A 17248-nucleotide genomic window follows, 5' to 3' on the forward strand; every position below is an offset into this window, starting at 1 on the left:
TTCAGATGGAGCAAAGACATGGAAACACTTTACTTTCAATTGTCCTTTCATTTTCTTGAAATTATTTTGCATATTTTAAATTTTTAATAATCACTAAGGAGCAGAAATAAGCTATCCCAAGTTTGCTTTACTTGAATTTCTGAATTTTAAAACTGTGGTACAATAAGATGTTTTTGAGTTTCATTCCATTTTTTAGTGCAGCAATAGCTAACGAGCAGTTTTTTAATATCAAAAGTGGTATTGTACCTTAGCAGAAATCTGAAGCATGGGACGTCAAGTTTGAGACTTAGCAAAACGAAGGAGCTGGAAGGGCCTCCAGGAGACTTAGTGAATGCTGGATGGTCCTCAAGGAATTTCTTCATGAAGTTGAATGCAGTGTGAAAATTGTTATCACTAATAAGATATATGGAATCAGGACAAATATCTCCATACATTTTGTTCTACTGATGTCTAAAAAGACTGTATTACATTTTCATTTAATTAACTGATACACATGAAACCAAACTCATTTTTCATATCAAGTCAGAATGTACATTAGGCCTTGATTAGTATGAAGAAAATATAACTCTAAATTATCAGTTAGCTCTATTGTATAATTTCAAGTTCATCAGTAATCTGTTCAAATTTACAACTATTAGCACTGTATCTTATTCAAATTTCTACTTTTTAGTTTTCCCTTAAACAACTGAGGCCATATAATGGCAAGCAATTAATACAAACAATGAAGGAGGTTACTGAAATATATGACCCTTTAAAATCACTTATATATATGACATATATATATATATATTTCATACATTAGACATGTGAATTCTTAGAAAATGGAACTTGAAACTCCTCTTAAATTAGACATTTTAAAATTGTTCTTTTGTAAACACAATTTGAATACTTTTCAATTTCGTACTGACACTGGTTTCTTTTTAAGAACTGAAAGGACTCAGGTAAATACATGAGTAAGATAATAAAGACATAGATAATTGCTACCCATGACTCCTATATTGTACATGTAGTGTTTTGATAAAAAAAAAGATAAACATAAATAAAATTATAAAAGCAATAGCTATGTTAGAAGAGTGAAGAAGGAGAAAGCATTGCTTCAAAAGATGAAGAGATTCACAAAATTTTAAGTTAGGAGTCTATTAAATATTTTATAAGAAAAACAAGTTGTTCAGGAAAGAAATTATGCTTTTAAAAATTAGTTACCTTCCAATATTTAAACAACTTTTGTGTTGTTCTCTGTTGAATAAATAAATCATAAGGTAACTTTTTGACCTTTTCCTACTCCTTAAGTTTCTCTTGTTTAGTGACTGTGAAGCAGAAATTTTAATTAAACTAATCAAAAGGCAATTTGTGATGATGAATTTTGTTTACAGAAAAACTAGTGAAGCTGCACTGGTCAGAAAATGAATCATTGTCTAGAAAAAAAATTAGTCAACAGGATGAATTTCTCTGTCAACATATGTAGAACATCTTTCAACAATTAAAGCTTCTTCCTTCCATTTCAGCAGAGTTTACATTTCTGCCATCTGTTTGGAGTAGACATAGTGTTGATATCTAATCAGTTCATTCACAGCATTTTTCAGTTGTAGGTTTCCCTGAGTTATAAAGTGTATTTAGTTAACAATTAAATGGTTCACTGATGATGTTCAGACATAAGCTATGGGAGCACTTCTCTGAAGGGAATTTGGCAACTGAATGATAGTCATAATTGCTGTTAGCCAAATAACCCATTTCCCACCACATCCCCACCTTCCAAGTCGATAGTAGAATTGTACTTCTGGCTCTTATATTTAGAAATATCATGGTGCCTAGTTTTGACCACATGAGTCATTGACATTTATTTGCTGAAGCCAGAACTTAGTATTACTTCCAAAAACATGAGCTCTTAAAGTTTTTCTGTTTTTTTCTGGTATTAGTTCAGTCAGTTCAGTTGCTCAGTCAAGTCTGACTCTTTGCGACCCCATGGACTGCAGCACGCCAGGCTTCCCTGTCCATCACCAACTCCTGGAGTTTACTCACACTCATGTTGATTGAGTCGGTGAGGCCATCCAGCCATCTCATCCTCTCTTCTTCTCCCCCCTTCAATCTTTCCCAGCATCAGGGTCTTTTCCAGTGAGTCATTTCTTCGTATCAGGTGGCCAAAGTATTGGAGTTTCAGCTTCAGCATCAGTCCTTCCAATGAATATTCAGGTCTGATTTCCTTTAGGATGGACTGGTTGGATGTCCTTGCTGTCCAAGGGACTCTCAAGAGTCTTCTCCAACACCACAGTTCAAAAGCATCAATTCTTTGGCACTCAGCTTTCTTTACAATAGAAGCCAACACTACATGCAAAGACAGCCACTCCATTGTCTTGAGTCTCTGAGTGACTGCAATAAGCAAGGTCCGTGATAGACACAGACCATAAACAAAAGTAACACTTTGTTTTTTTATGCCTCTGAGGTACTAGGGATTGTTTACTACTTCAGAAAACCTCAGCTCTATCCCACATCACCCAGGATTTTCAAGCTAAATTTCTAACCCTAAGAGTACAGTACATTGTTTTGTAAAGACACAGTAACAAATTATTTGGATGAAGGGATATTTGGGGTCAAGGGCTCCAATTTCAAGTGAATTTACTGTCCAAAAAGCATCTATATATCTTTACTCATTTTTTTCAGCTCCTTGTTTCCTTGTACCAAGAATAGGCTTATTTCAGTCTTGCTTTAGGTGTGGTCTACCATCAACAGCACCACGTAAAACAGGTAAGGAGGAATTAGTTTATGAAAATGTTAACTATTTGGTTCTGTCAAAATTAACAAAGTTATTTTAAATGTATTTAAGGACTACCATTGAGTTAAATCCAAAATCACTGCAGATGGTGACTGCAGCCATGAAATTAAATTTCCTTCCTCCTTGGAAGGAAAGTTATGACCAAGCTAGATAGCATATTTAAAAGCAGAGACATTACTTTGCCAACAAAGGTCCATCTACCCAAGACTATGGTTTTTCCGGTGGTCATGTATGGATGTGAGAGTTGGACTGTGAAGAAAGCTGAGTGCCAAAAAATTGATGCTTTTGAATTGTGGTGTTGGAGAAGACTCTTGAGAGTCCCTTGGACTATAAGGAGATCCAACCAGTCCATCCTAAAGGAGATCAGTCCTGGGTGTTCATTGGAAGCACTGATGCTGAAGCTGAAACTCCAATACTTTGGCCACCTCATGCGAAGTGTTGACTCTTTGGAAAAGACCCTGATGCTGGGAGGGATTGAGGGCAGGAGGAGAAGGGGATAACAGGGGATGAGATGGCTGGATGGCATCACCGACTCGACGGACATGAGTTTGGGTAAACTCCGGGAGTTGGTGATGGACAGGGAGACCTGGCATGCTGTGATTCATGGGGTCACAAAGAGTCAGACACGACTGAGTGACTGATCTGAACTGAAGGACTACCATGTATTTCATGAATTCTGATGTGCATCCCACCCCCCCACCACCACAATTTAACCTCTTTAAAATAAGAATACATATTACCAAAATTTGTGGCTTGAAGGATTACAGTTCCTAACAGGCAAAAAGCTAACATAACTTGGTTGCATGAAAAATTCTGTTGACTCTTGTGACAAGATTAAGATAAGGAAGCTGTGGTACATATACACCATGGAATATTACTCAGCTGTTAAAAAGAATTCATTTGAATCAGTTCTAATGAGATGGATGAAACTGGAGCCCATTATACAGAGTGAAGTAAGCCAGAAAGATAAAGATCATTACAGCATACTAGCACATATATATGGAATTTAGAAAGATGGTAATGATAACCCTATATGCAAAACAGAAAAAGAGACACAGAAGTACAGAACAGACTTTTGGACTCGGTGGGAGAAGGCGAGGGTGGGATGTTTCAAGAGAACAGCATATATATTATCTATAGTGAAACAGATCACCAGCCCAGGTGGGATGCATGAGATAAGTGCTCGGGGCCTGGTGCACTGGGAAGACCCAGAGGAATCGGGTGGAGAGGGAGGTGGGAGGGGGGATCGGGATGGGGAATACATGTAACTCCATGGCTGATTCATGTCAATGTATGACAAAACCCACTGCAATGTTGTGAAGTAATTAGCCTCCAACTAATAAAAATTAAAAAAAAAATTAAAAAAAAAAAAAAAAGAAACAGCCATCATGAAAGTATCCTAGATTCCCTAAAATATAGGTATATGAATCCAATTCGTGTGATTTGATATCAAAGCATAGAACTAAAAAAGTAAAGGAGCAGTAAAAAGTAATGAAGCTTTGAAGTTAGATCTAAGAGTTTGAATTCTAGCTTGACCTTTGATTTGTTTTGTGATTACTGTCAAGTTATTAACCTCTCTGTACCCATTTCCTTATTAGTGAAAAAGAGAAATAATGGCATTTATGTCACAAGATTGTTATCAGGACTATATTATGTATAGATGCAAAGCCCTTTAAAGGCTCTGACACATAGTAAGTCCTTCACAAGTGCTGGCTCTATTTTCCCTCTCCCCACCATTCTGAAAAAAAAACCTTATACCCAGCAGATTAGAATTACGATCTTTCTGAGAATATTTTCACTTCAACTGAAACATCATTTCATGTAATTATCTTTTATTAATTTGGGAGGTTTACCAGGAGGATTATTATTTTCTATAATTGCTTTATTATTCTATGTATTATTATTTTTTGTCTCCAGTTCAGTTGGCCATAGAACTGGAGTTTCAGCTTCAACATCAGTCCTTCCAATGAATATTCAGGACTGATTTCCTTTAGGATGGACTGGTTGGGTCTCCTTGCACTCCAGGGGACTTCAAGAGTCTTCTCCAACACCATAGCTCAAAAGCATCACTTCTTTGGTGCTCACCTTTCTTTATAGTCCAACTCACACATCAGTACAAGACTACTGGGAAAACCATAGCCTTGACCAGAAGGACCTTGTCGGCAAAGTAACATCTTGGCTTTATAATATGCTGTCCAGGTTTGTCACAAATTTTCTCCCAAGGAGTAAGCATCTTTTAACTTCATGGCTGCAGTGACCACCTGCAGTGATTTTGAAGCCCCCCAAAATAAAGTCAGCCACTGTTTCCACTGCTTCCCATCTATTTGCCATGAACTGATGGGACCAGATGCCATGATCTTTGTTTTCTGAAAGTTGAGCTTTAAGGGATTTGATTTAGATCATAGCTGAATGGTCCAGTGGTTTCCCCTACTTTCCTCAATTTAAGTCTGAATTTGCCAATAAGGAGTTCATGATCTGAGTCACAGGCAGCTCCCAGTCTTGTTTTTGCTGACTGTATATTGCTTCTCCATCTTCGGCTGCAAAGAATATAATCAATCTGATTTTGGTGTTGGCCATCTGGTGATGTCCACGGGTAGAGTCTTCTCTGTGTAGTTGGGAGAGGGCGTTTGCTATGACCAATATGTTCTCTTGGTAAAACTCTATTAGCCTTTGCCCTTCTTCATTCCGTACTCCAAGGCCAAATCTGCCTGTTACTCCAGGTGTTTCTTGACTTCCTACTTTTGCATTCCAGTCCCCTAAAATGAAAAGGACATGTTTTTTGGGTGTCAGTTGTAGAAGGTCTTGTAGGTCTTCATAGAACCGTTCAACTTCAGCTTCTTCAGCATTACTGGTTGGGGCACAGGCTTGGATTACCATGATATTGAATGGTTTGCCTTGGAAACGAACAGAGATCATTCTGTCGTTTTTGAGATTGCATCCAAGTACTGTATTTCATTTTCTTGTTGACTATGATGGCTACTCCATTTCTTCTAAGGGATTCTTGCCCACAGTAGTAGATGTAATAGTCATCTGAGTTAAATTCACCCATTCCAGTCCATTTTAGTTTGCTGATTCCTAAAATGTCGACATTCATTCTTGCCATCTCCTGTTTGACCACTTCCAATTTGCCTTGATTCATGGACCTAACATTCCAGGTTCCTATGCAATATTGCTCTTGAAAGCATCAGACTTTACTTCCATCTCCAGTCACATCCACAACTGGGTGTTGTTTTTGCTCTGTCTGCATCTCTTCATTCTTTCTGGAGTTATTTCTCCACAGATCTCCAGTAGTATATTGGGCACCTGTGGACCTGGGGAATTAATATTTCAATGTCCTCTCTTTTTGCCTTTTCATACTGTTCATGGAGTTCTCAGGGCAAGAATATTGAAGTGGTTTGTCATTCCCTTCTCCAGGGGACCACATTTTGTCAGAACTCTCCACCATGACCCATCTGTCCTAGGTGGCCCTACATGGCATGGCTCATAGTTTCACTGAGTTAGACAAGACTGTGGTCCATGTGATCAGATTGGCTAGTTTTCTCTGATTGTGGTTTTCATTATGTCTGCCCTCTGATGGAGAAGGATAAGCGGCTTATGGAAGCTTCCTGATGGGAGACAACGACTGAGGGGGAAACTGGGTCTTCTTCTGATGGGCAGGGTGATGTCCAGTAAATCGCTAATGCAATTTTCTGTTGATGGGTGGAGCTGTGTTCCCTCCCTGCTATTTACCTGGGGCCAAACTATGGCGGAGGTAATGAAGATAATGGTGACCTCCTTCAAAAGATCACATATTCTACTGCTACACTCAGTGCCTTCAACCCTGCAGCAGGCCACTACTGACCTATGCATCCACTGGAGACTCCTGGACACTCACAGGCAAGTCTGGGACAGTCTCCTGTGGGGTCACTGCTCCCTTTTCCTGGGTCCTGGTGCACAAGGTTCTGTTGTTCCCTCCGAGAGTCTATTTCCCACTCCTGTGTAAGTTCTGACAGTTCTACGGTGGAGTTAATGGCGATCTCCTCCAAGAGGGCTAATGCCCCCATACCCAAGTCTACTGAACCCAGAGCCCCTGTCCCTGTGGCAGTCCACAGCTGACACATACCTCCACAGGAGATGCTCAAATATTTGTCTGTCTCAGTCTCTGTGGGGTCCCAGGTTCCTGGTGCACACAAAGTTTGTTTGAGCCCTCTGAGAGTCTCTGGCAGGAATGCTGCCTGATTCCAAACTTGAACTTGCCCTTTCTGCCATCTTGCTGGAGCTTCTCCTTTGACCTTGGTCGTGGGATATCTCCTCATGGCCACCGCTCATTGCAAATAGATGGGGAAATAGTGAAAACAGTGAGGGATTTTATTTTTTCAGTCTCCAAAATCACTGTAGATGGTGACTGCAGCCATGAAATTAATAGATGCTTACTTCTCAAAAGAAAAGCTATGACTAACCTAGACAGCATATTAAAAAACAGAGACATTACTTTGCCAACAAAGGTCTGTCTAGTCAAGGCTATGGTTTTTCCAGTGGTCAAGTATGGATGTGAGAGTTGGACTATAAAGAAAGCTGAGTGCAGAAGAATTGATGCTTTTGAACTGTGGTGTTGTAGAAGACTCTTGAGAGTCCCTTGGACTACAAGGTCCAACCAGGCCATCCTAAAGGAAATCAGTCCTGTATATTCATTGGAAGGACTGATGCTGAAGCTCAAACTTCAATACTTTGGCCACCTGATGCAAAGAACTGAGTCATTGGAAAAGACCCTGATGTTGGGAAAGATTGAAGACGGGAGAAGAAAGGGAGGACAAAGGATGAGATGGTTGGATGGCATCACGGAGTCAATGGACATGAATCTGTGTAAGCCCCAGAAGTTGGTGATGGACAGGGTAGCCAGGCATGCTGCAGTCCATGAGGTTCCAAAGAGTCGGCCATGACTGAGGGACTGAACTGTGTATCCACACACCTACTTTTAAATTGATTGTTTCTTGAGGAGAAGAGTGGTGCCCATCTATGTCCAGGAGGATGCAGAATGTTTTATGAAGGTAGTATTTATTAAAATAAAATATTTCACAATTGGTAAGCAAATGGCTAGTTGAAGATAAGCTAGCATTAAAATCACTACAAAATAATGTATCTGAGACAAAATACTACAATAATTAGTCGTTGAATTTCTGACCTTAGTACTAATATGTTTCTCTAAAAAAATTCAACCTAAATCTTATAAAGTGGTTAAAGTATATTGAAAAAAATTGGTGAATTTTTCTTCCCTTATTTGCGATTCTAAAATGAATGAATCATTTGTTCAGTATTGATGGACATTTCATTAAGAAGTCTCAATATGCATAATAGCTACGTCTATCAAGATTTTAGAAAATCTATGACAACAAAAATGTTATTTTCATTAAAACATGCCTGTTTAGTGAATATTATATTTTACTGTATACTTTATACTGGGCTTCCCATGTGGCACTAGTGGTAAAGAATCTGCCTGCCAATGCAGGAGACATAAGAGATTCAGGTTTGATCCCTGGGTCAGCAAGATACCCTGGAGGAGGGCATGGCCACCCACTTCTGTATTCTTGCCAGAAGAATCCCATGGAAAGTGGGGCCTGGCTGGCTACAATCCACAGGGTTGCAAAGAGTAGGACATGACTGAGGTGACTTAGCACACATGCATTTTATACTTATTTATTTTGGGGGGAGATAGGCGCAGATAAATTAAGAAATTACTTAATCACATGAAAGGAAATCAAGTATTCCTATCGAGAAATTTGTAGACTTCATATAATAATATTATAACATATTACAAAATTATGCTATACCCGATGAAGGATTATGATATAATAATCTATGTATAATATTTCAAATGAATGAAACATAACCTCAAGAGAAGAAAGTTTCTAGAAAAAAAAATGATATTTTTAATCTTGAGTACTAATATATATCTTTAACCAGTGATGAAAATATTACATTTTTCTAACATTTATGGTAGAAATTACTGAGCCAGAAAGTTAAGCTAAAAGGCAACCAGTAGCAAGAATCAACAGTGAGTGCAAATGTTTATAATGCTTTCATTTTTTAATTGTTTCCAAGAATAGATGCTGCCAACATCTTTTGAACAATAATGGATAACTGTATTAGTTAGGACAGGCTGTATTGTTTCTTAAATAAGGTGCAATTTCTCTCACAACTCATAAAAAAAGTTAAAAAAAAAAAGTCTCATGAAAAGGTATTACGACTTTAGTGATTTCTGGCTCCTTCTTTCCCCTGTTTTCTCCAAATAAGCAGTAAACAGGTTGAATTCTCTTGCCCACATAAAGTGCCATGAATTATATTCATAAGACAATGCAAATGTTATCTGTATATTTGGTCTGTTTCCATTTTTGAAAACCTAATTTGAAAACTATTTGCAAACTGAGATATACTTTTTAAAGGATCCATCACAAAGTTTCTTCAAGTAAACAATTTCTCCTTCAACACTTAAATTAGAACTCAATTTCTCTTACTTCTCAATCCCACCTCAATTATTTTTTTCAGATACCTGTTCACAGACATAAGAATTCTATCAACAGTATAAATTCCCTTAGCTTTGACATGGAGTTACAAAACTCCGAGGTGACCAAGTTAGGTGTTGCACAGAGGTAAGTTCTGTGTCCTACACCTCACTAATAATAACATAAAGTGGACAGTGACCTTAGATGTGGGACGTTTAGACCCAGGGTATGACGTCAGACGTGCAGACCTGACAGGGGACTTCAGACCTTAGGATCCGAGAGACGACGGCAAATGTTAAGACCTGACACATGACGCCGGATGTGACGTCGAATGTGACGATCTGATGGACAGCGTCCAACTTGGAAAAGTTGATAGACGATGTCAGATGTGACATTGGATGTGAGGAATTGACAGACGACGTCTGACTTGGAAACCTGAAGATGACGTCAGATGTGCACACGTGACAGTGGACGGCATGCTTCCCTGAGGTGACTGTGGGAGCACCGATATGAGAGATGTGGTGTGGCGGCAGGACCAAAGACATCGTGAAAGATAGGGTTTGAGCACCATGGACTCCGGAGCTTACTTCTGGCCCCCTGTCTGGAATAAGGTGAGAGTACATGTACAGGCTGCAGGAGCCGCTGAAAGTTGTAGGAGCCTCTTGGTGGCGGGGATGGGGCAGCGAAAGGAAACATGAAGAGCGGCTGCTTCTGGGAGCTCCTGGCCATTTCAGGTCTCTGAGAGCCCAGGGAGGATTAAGGTATAAGCCACAGAGGAAGGTATGGAGGAAAGGAGGGAAGAAGGACATACTATAAACAAAACGATGAAGAAAACACAGCAACTGTGGGCTGTGGCGGAGAAGGCAGTGGCAAACCACTCCAGCACTCTTGCCTGGAAAATCCCATGGACCGGGGAGCCTGGTGGGCTGCAGGCCTTGGGGTCGCGAAGAGTCGGACACGACTGAAGCGACTTAGCAGCGCCAGCAGTGGGCTGTAGTGCAGAATAACTGAGATGCAGAGGGTGGAAAAGGAACAGTTTTGAGGATAAAGATTTTGGATTTGGACATGTTATATTTCAGGTGTAAGGAGTGATATTAAAATAATTAACAGCTGATATTCTCATAGAAACCAGTTGATGAGAATGGGCGTTTTCATGAACAGAACAGAGATGATTCAGTGTACCTAATTGACATATACCAGTGCTGGAGTTTCCTACTGGAAATTATGGTGTTATACTGAGTAGGTATTATATGTGGTATGAATGTGGGCATGCTTAGTTGCTTTATCGTGTCTGACTCTTTGTGACCCTATGGACTGTAGCCCTCCAGGCTCCTTGGTCCGCGGGATTCTACAGGAAAGAATACAGGAGTGGGTAGTCATTCCCTTCTCCAGGAAATCATCCCAACCCAGAGATCGAACCAAGTCTTCTGCATTGCAGGAGGATTCTTTACCATCTGAGCCACCTGGGAAGCCCATATATGGGTGGGAAACTCAGACAAGAGATCAGAGTTGAAGCAAACAACAACAACAAAAAAAATGTGTGGGCCATTGGAAGGAAATCATTGATTTGGCACTTGTAATTTGACACAAGTAGTTTCAGTACTGAACTGGAGTTTAGGCATTTGGTTGAGGAAGGGAATGAAAAAAGGGAATATGGGAGATAAGAATGCAGAGGCAATCACTGTAGATAATTTGATCAAGAAGAAGAGATAAGAAGTGGAGTGGTAGCTAAAGAGAGATGAAGGATCAAAAAAGAATGTTATCATATTTTAAGATTGTAGATACTGAGGCATATTTGTTCCCTGGTAGGACTGATCTAGTGTAGGAGAAGTCAATGATGTAATAAAGGTGAGAGTTACTGGGAAAGTACTTTTGCATAGGCAGGAGCTGGTGAGGTGCAGGGTACAAGTGAAAGGGTTGGATTTTGATAGGGAAAGGGGACATATCAAACATCACACCAAGAGAGAAGGCAGAGGGCATGATGGGTGCAGAAGTAGGTAGGTTGAGGATTTGGTGGTGAGAAGCTGAGGAAACCATTGTCTAATTGTGACTGTTTTCTCCATGAAATATGAGTCTAGGTGATGAGCTGAGAATGGGAAGAGAGAGGAGATATGGGAAACTCAAAAAAAGAAAGAAGTGTGAAAGCATTATTTTTGGGGATGGGATGAATTTACCAGGGAAGCTTGGTGGTCCAGTTTGAGATCTGAAGACTTGAATTTCCAATGAGACCATTCAATACAATGTATGCTTTCCCTGAATCCACACTCAACTCTGGGGCAGGTGCAGGTTAAGTGGAGAGCTGGGTTTAAATTCAGTTGGTTTTGTCCAGTGAATGCAGTGGAATGAGAGGAGTCTAGGGAATTTGGAGAGCACTGATTCTTAGATGCACCGGAAGGAGTGAGGGTACCGGGAGATGATGGGTGGTGAGAACATGGTAGACCTGATGTTTTCACAGGGACAACAAATCAAAGAAATCCAGAACAAAGAGCGCATCATGTGAAGTGAATGATTAGAAGGTGGAATAATTGCCAAAGCAACATGGGAGGTGGAGTGGTTATTAAAGATGGCAAGGCCACAGGGGAAGGGGTGAAATTAAAGGTCACTGGTGGAGATAATGTCAAGGAATGAAGGCCAAGGAATAGAAAAGGCCATCCATGTTTCACTTGTATAAATAATATGTTCCAAAGCAGGCAAAACTCATGTGTGGTGTTAGTTGTCAAGATAATGCTTGTTTGAGGGATGAAGGAAGGACAATGCCTCGGTGGGGGATGGGGGGAATGGGGAGGCTTCTGGAGGCTGGTGATGTTCTGTGTCTTGATCCAGGTGCTGATTGCACAGGTGTGTATGTTCACTTTGTGAAAATTCATCAAGCTATATTGCCTTATAAGTTGTGAACTTCCTTCTATATTTGTTATAATTCAGTACAGAATTAAAACTATAAACAGAAGGAAAACACCAATGAAGATTATAAATCAAGTTGCATCAAAGATTAAATAAAAACTGTTATTTTCTTTCTAGGCATTTTTGAATAAAATGCTAATGTAAAATTTGAAAGAACTTCCTGCAAAATTAGCTCCAAATTTTAAGATGAATAAGATAATATTTTAAGCAAAATAATAAGGAACTTAAAATCTTCATGGGGAAGCATTTTAAAAGATTATACCTTGTATAAATTAAATTGAGCCTCATTGATTTTTCTCTATATTAGTAATACATTTAAACGATAGACTGAAGTTCTTAAGAAAAATCTGAAGTAACTGAAAAGGATTTAGTGAAAAATTATAGAGAATTATCACACACCTTGATATAAGAACCTATGAAGAAAAATCATCTGTTTTGGTTATGTAAATAGACTGTTTGGGAGGTAGATTCTGAATGATATATCAACATGATTGTAAGATATAACAACAGTGATGATTATTCCACTTTCTATTGGAATTTTTGTACTGATGCAATGGGATTTTTATGAAAAAATATGTTTGGTACCATATTGGACTTCCCTTGTGGTTCAGCTTTTAAAGAATCTGCCTGCAATGTAGCCAATAGTTCTTCTTGATCTTAATCTGGAGTCCACAACTATACAAAGCTGAAAGGTATTAGGTCAAATCTCCATGTTATATCTTTCTTGCCATCTCTACCAGGGTTAGACGTAGAAAACATATTTGACATCTCTGAGAAGATATCAACATCTTACTCAGATACCTAATGAGACTGTATTATGTGCACACACACATAAACTCATAGACAATATTATTTGGAGATTGTCTTTAGTTATAATTTACCTACTTCTTTCTCTTTTGATAAAATACCAGTTCCATTTTCATTGATTATATTTGTTCCTTCTTAATAAATGAGGATATCACTGCATTGGACCTGCCAGTAAGGCAAAATACAAAGCCAAAGAATAATAATATGAAATTTACCTACACTGAGAATTTCAAAATAAGAAAGCCAATGTACTATAAGAAGACACATTGTTGAGGCATTGGCTACTTGAATGAGATATTAAAGGAAATAAGAACAAAATTTGGAAGAGAGGAATTTCCAGACAGAGAAGATATTCCTTTTTCAGTGACCCATGCAGAGAGATAATCAAGATTTCAGTATTAAAGGTAATTAGGAAATTGATTGTCAGAGGCAGATAAAATGAAATTCATGGTAAATGGAGATCAAGTTACAGATACATATTATATATTATAATAAGAGAAACATCCTCCTCTTTTTCCCCCCCAAAATCTTTTAAATGATCAAGTATGGATGATTTTGATAATGTGGTGAAAACAGTGGAATGACATATTAGTGAAATTTGCTGTTCGGGTTTGGAATTAAAAGCAGTACATATTGCTCAGAATCTAAAGCACTAAGTTGACAAGTTAGAAAAATTAAGTGAATGCAGCAATGTTTCAGGTTCAAGCAGTAATCTCTTCCACATGATTTTTCACTTAAGTTCTGACAAATATTCAAAATCACATCAAGGACAAACTTGGCTGAAATCACTTCATTTGTATTTATTTTAAAAGCAAAAATATAGTTATATAATATCAAGCCTGATTCTCAGATGTGATCTCTTATATCTGTAGAACTCATTTGATTGATTTTCAGCCAAAGGGTGATGATATTTCTGGTTTTTCTGCCAACAAAGAGCAGTGTGTGGTCATGGCCAGTAAGATTTGTAGGCCTTTGATTATTTTCCTGCCAGTGTTCCCTCTACCTCAGTAAGTTACCTATTCTACGTTCCTTTTATTTATTCAGTGAACCTTTAATATTATCATTTTGATGCCAGACACTGTTCTAGGAACAAGGGTTTCACAGTGTACAAGTCCTTACTTGTCAATATAGAGAGACAGAAAATGAACTGGTGAATGATTAGATGAGATAACTTCTCTTTGTGATGACTGCTATTAAGATAGTTCTCTCTATCTTTGATAAGTCTATGGTGTATTGGATTACAGACTTAATGGTATATTGAGGAGCTATATTAAATAATATTATACCTTTCTATGGGCTTCCTTGGTACTCAGCTGATAAAGAATCCACCAGCAACTCAGGAGACCCTGGTTTGATTCCTGGGTGGGGAAGATCCTCTGGCAGAGGGCATGACAATCCCCATGGACAGAGGAGCCTGGTGGCTACAGTCCATGGGGTTACAGAGTCAGACAGGACTGACTGACTAAGCACAAGACAGCACATGCCTTTGTAGGTGGCAGATATTTAGTTTAAAACTTGAATATTGAAACAGGAAACTGAAGAATAGAAGAGAAGCATCCCAGATGGAGAGGCAACAGATATAAAGGCCCAAAGAGGCAATGAATTTTATTGTTATATTTTTAAAAACTGGCTTCAAGGCTGGCCCATGAGACAATCTTTCGAGCTATATAAGTCTTATATGTAGGGAGAGTGATTTCCTGCTGGAGCATATCATTCCCTGAAATTATAGTGAACTTGATGGTACGATGCTGGGCAAGCAGTCATTAAACAGGTTGTTAATCTTTCTCCGGGACACATCTTCACTCACTTTGCACTTCTGTTCCCCTTCAGTTCAGTTCAGTTGCTCAGCCGTGTCTGACTCTTTGCGCCCCCCCCCCCCCACCCCGGACTGCAGCACGCCAGGCCTCCCTGTCCGTTACCGACTCCCGGAGTTTACTCAAACTCATGTCTGTGGAGTCAGTGATGCCACCCAACCATCTTATCCTCTGTTGTCCCCTTTTCCTCCCACCTTCAATCTTTCCCAGAATCAGAGTCTTTTCAAATGAGCCAGCTTTTTGCATCACGTGGCCCAAGTATTGGAGTTTCAGCTTCAACATCAGTCCTTCCAGTTAACACCCAGGACCAATCTCCTTTAAGATGGACTGGTTGGATCTCCTTGCAGTCCAAGGGACTCTTAAGAGTCTTTCTTCTCTAACACCACAGTTCAAAGGCATCAATTCTTTGGCGCTCAGCTTTCTTTATAGTCCAACTCTCACATCCATACATGACTACTGGAAAAACCTTAGCCTTAACTGGACGGACCTTTGTCGGCAAAGTAATGTCTCTGCTTTTTAACACGCCCTCTAGGCTGGTCATAGCTTTCCTGCCAAGGAGTAAGCATATTTTAATTTTATGGCTACAGTCACTATCTGCAGTAATTTTAGAGCCCAAAAAATAAAGTCTGCCACTGTTTCCACTGTTTCTCCATCTATTTGCCATGGAGTGATGGGACCAGTTGTCATGATCTCAGTTTTCTGAATGTTGAGCTTTAAGCCAACTTTTTCACTCTCCTCTTTCACTTTCATCAAAAGGTTCTTTAGTTCTTCACTTTCTGCCATAAGGGTGGTGTCATCTGCATATCTGAAGTTATTGATATATCTCCCGGCAGTCTTGATTCCAGCTGTGCTTCATCCAGCCCAGCATTTCTCATGACGTACTCTGCATATAAGTTAAATAAGCAGGGTGACAATATACAGCCTTGACAGACTCCTTTTCCTATTTGGGACCGGCCTGTTTTTCCATGTCCAGTTCTAACTGTTGCGTCCTGACCTGCATACAGATTTCTCAAGAGGCAGGTCAGGTGGTCTGGCATTCCCATCTCTTTCAGAATGTTCCACAGTTTATTGTGATCCACACAGTCAAAGGCTTTGGCATAGTCAATAAAGCAGAAATAGGCATTTTTCTGGAACTCTCTTGCTCTTTCAATGATCCAGTGCATGTTGGCAATTTGATCTCTGGTTCTTCTGCCTTTTCTAGAACCAGCTTTAACTTCTGGTAGTTCATGTTTCACGTATTGCTGAAGTACCTGGCTTAGAGAATTTTGAGCATTACTTTACTTGCGTGTGAGAGAAGTGTATTGTGTGGTAGTTGGAGCATTCTTTGGCATTGCCTTTCTTTGGGATTGAAATGAAAACTGACCTTTTCCAGTCCTGTGGCCACTGCTGAGCTTTCCAAATTTGCTGACATATTGAGTGCAGCACTTTCACAGCATCATCTTTTCGGATTTGAAATAGCTCAACGGGAATTACATCACCTCCACTAGCTTTGTTCATAGTGATGCTTCCTAAGGCCCACTTGACTTCACATTCCAGGATGTCTGGCTCTAGGTGAGTGATCACACCATCGTGATCATCTGTGTCATGAAGATCCCTTTTGTACAGTTCTTCTGTGTATTCTTGTCACCTCTTCTTAGTATCTTCTGCTTCTGTTAGGTCCATACCATTTCTGTCCATTATTGAGTTCATCTTTGCATAAAATGTTTCCTTGATATCTCTAATTTTCTTAAAGAGATCTCTAGTCTTTCCCATTCTCTTGTTTTCCTCTATTTCTTCACACTGATCACTGATAAAGGCTAAAGAGTCCCAACCACGAGTCTGGAGGTAAACTTGAGCTACATCTTGTTCTTCGGCTGCCAAGCCTTTAGATTCCCTACAGATAGTGTCTCTCATTTTTATCTGTTTAAAATGCAATTTATGACCCAATAGTGTTTTGTTTTGTTTTGTTTTGTTTTTAGCTTTCTGATCCTGGGGCCGTGTCTTAGTATCTACTTTAGATCAGAGGTTTCCCAAGCTTCTGTAGCAATATATGTATGGGTTACCTCTTTGAGTGGGTGCCTCTTACCCTTCCCAGGCTTCTTTGCCTGTTTCAGTCCCAGTGGGACATTTTTCACGACCTTGGTCCCAGATTCTAGTGTTTGTTACTGTATCTCTGTGTTCAGTTCAGCCTTTGTGTCAAGCCTTGAGGAGCCAGCTGTGAACAACCCAGACACAAAAGCCAACCCTCATGAAACTTACAGGTTCGTGGGAGAGACGGAGATTAAGAATTAGAAGTGTGGGAATTCCCCAGAGGTCCAGTGCTTAGGACTCTGTGTTTCTATTGCAGGGGACATGGGTTCAATCCCTGGTTGAGGATCTAAGATCCTTCATGCCACTCAGTACTGAAAAAAAAAAGAATTACAAGTGTGGTGGACTTTATGAAAGTCAGGATTCTATTGTCAGGCGGGTGTATGCTCTTCGGTTCTTAGTCTCGTCAC

The sequence above is a fragment of the Cervus canadensis genome, chromosome 15, assembly GCF_019320065.1.
Source record: "Cervus canadensis isolate Bull #8, Minnesota chromosome 15, ASM1932006v1, whole genome shotgun sequence".
NCBI lineage: Eukaryota > Metazoa > Chordata > Mammalia > Artiodactyla > Cervidae > Cervus > Cervus canadensis.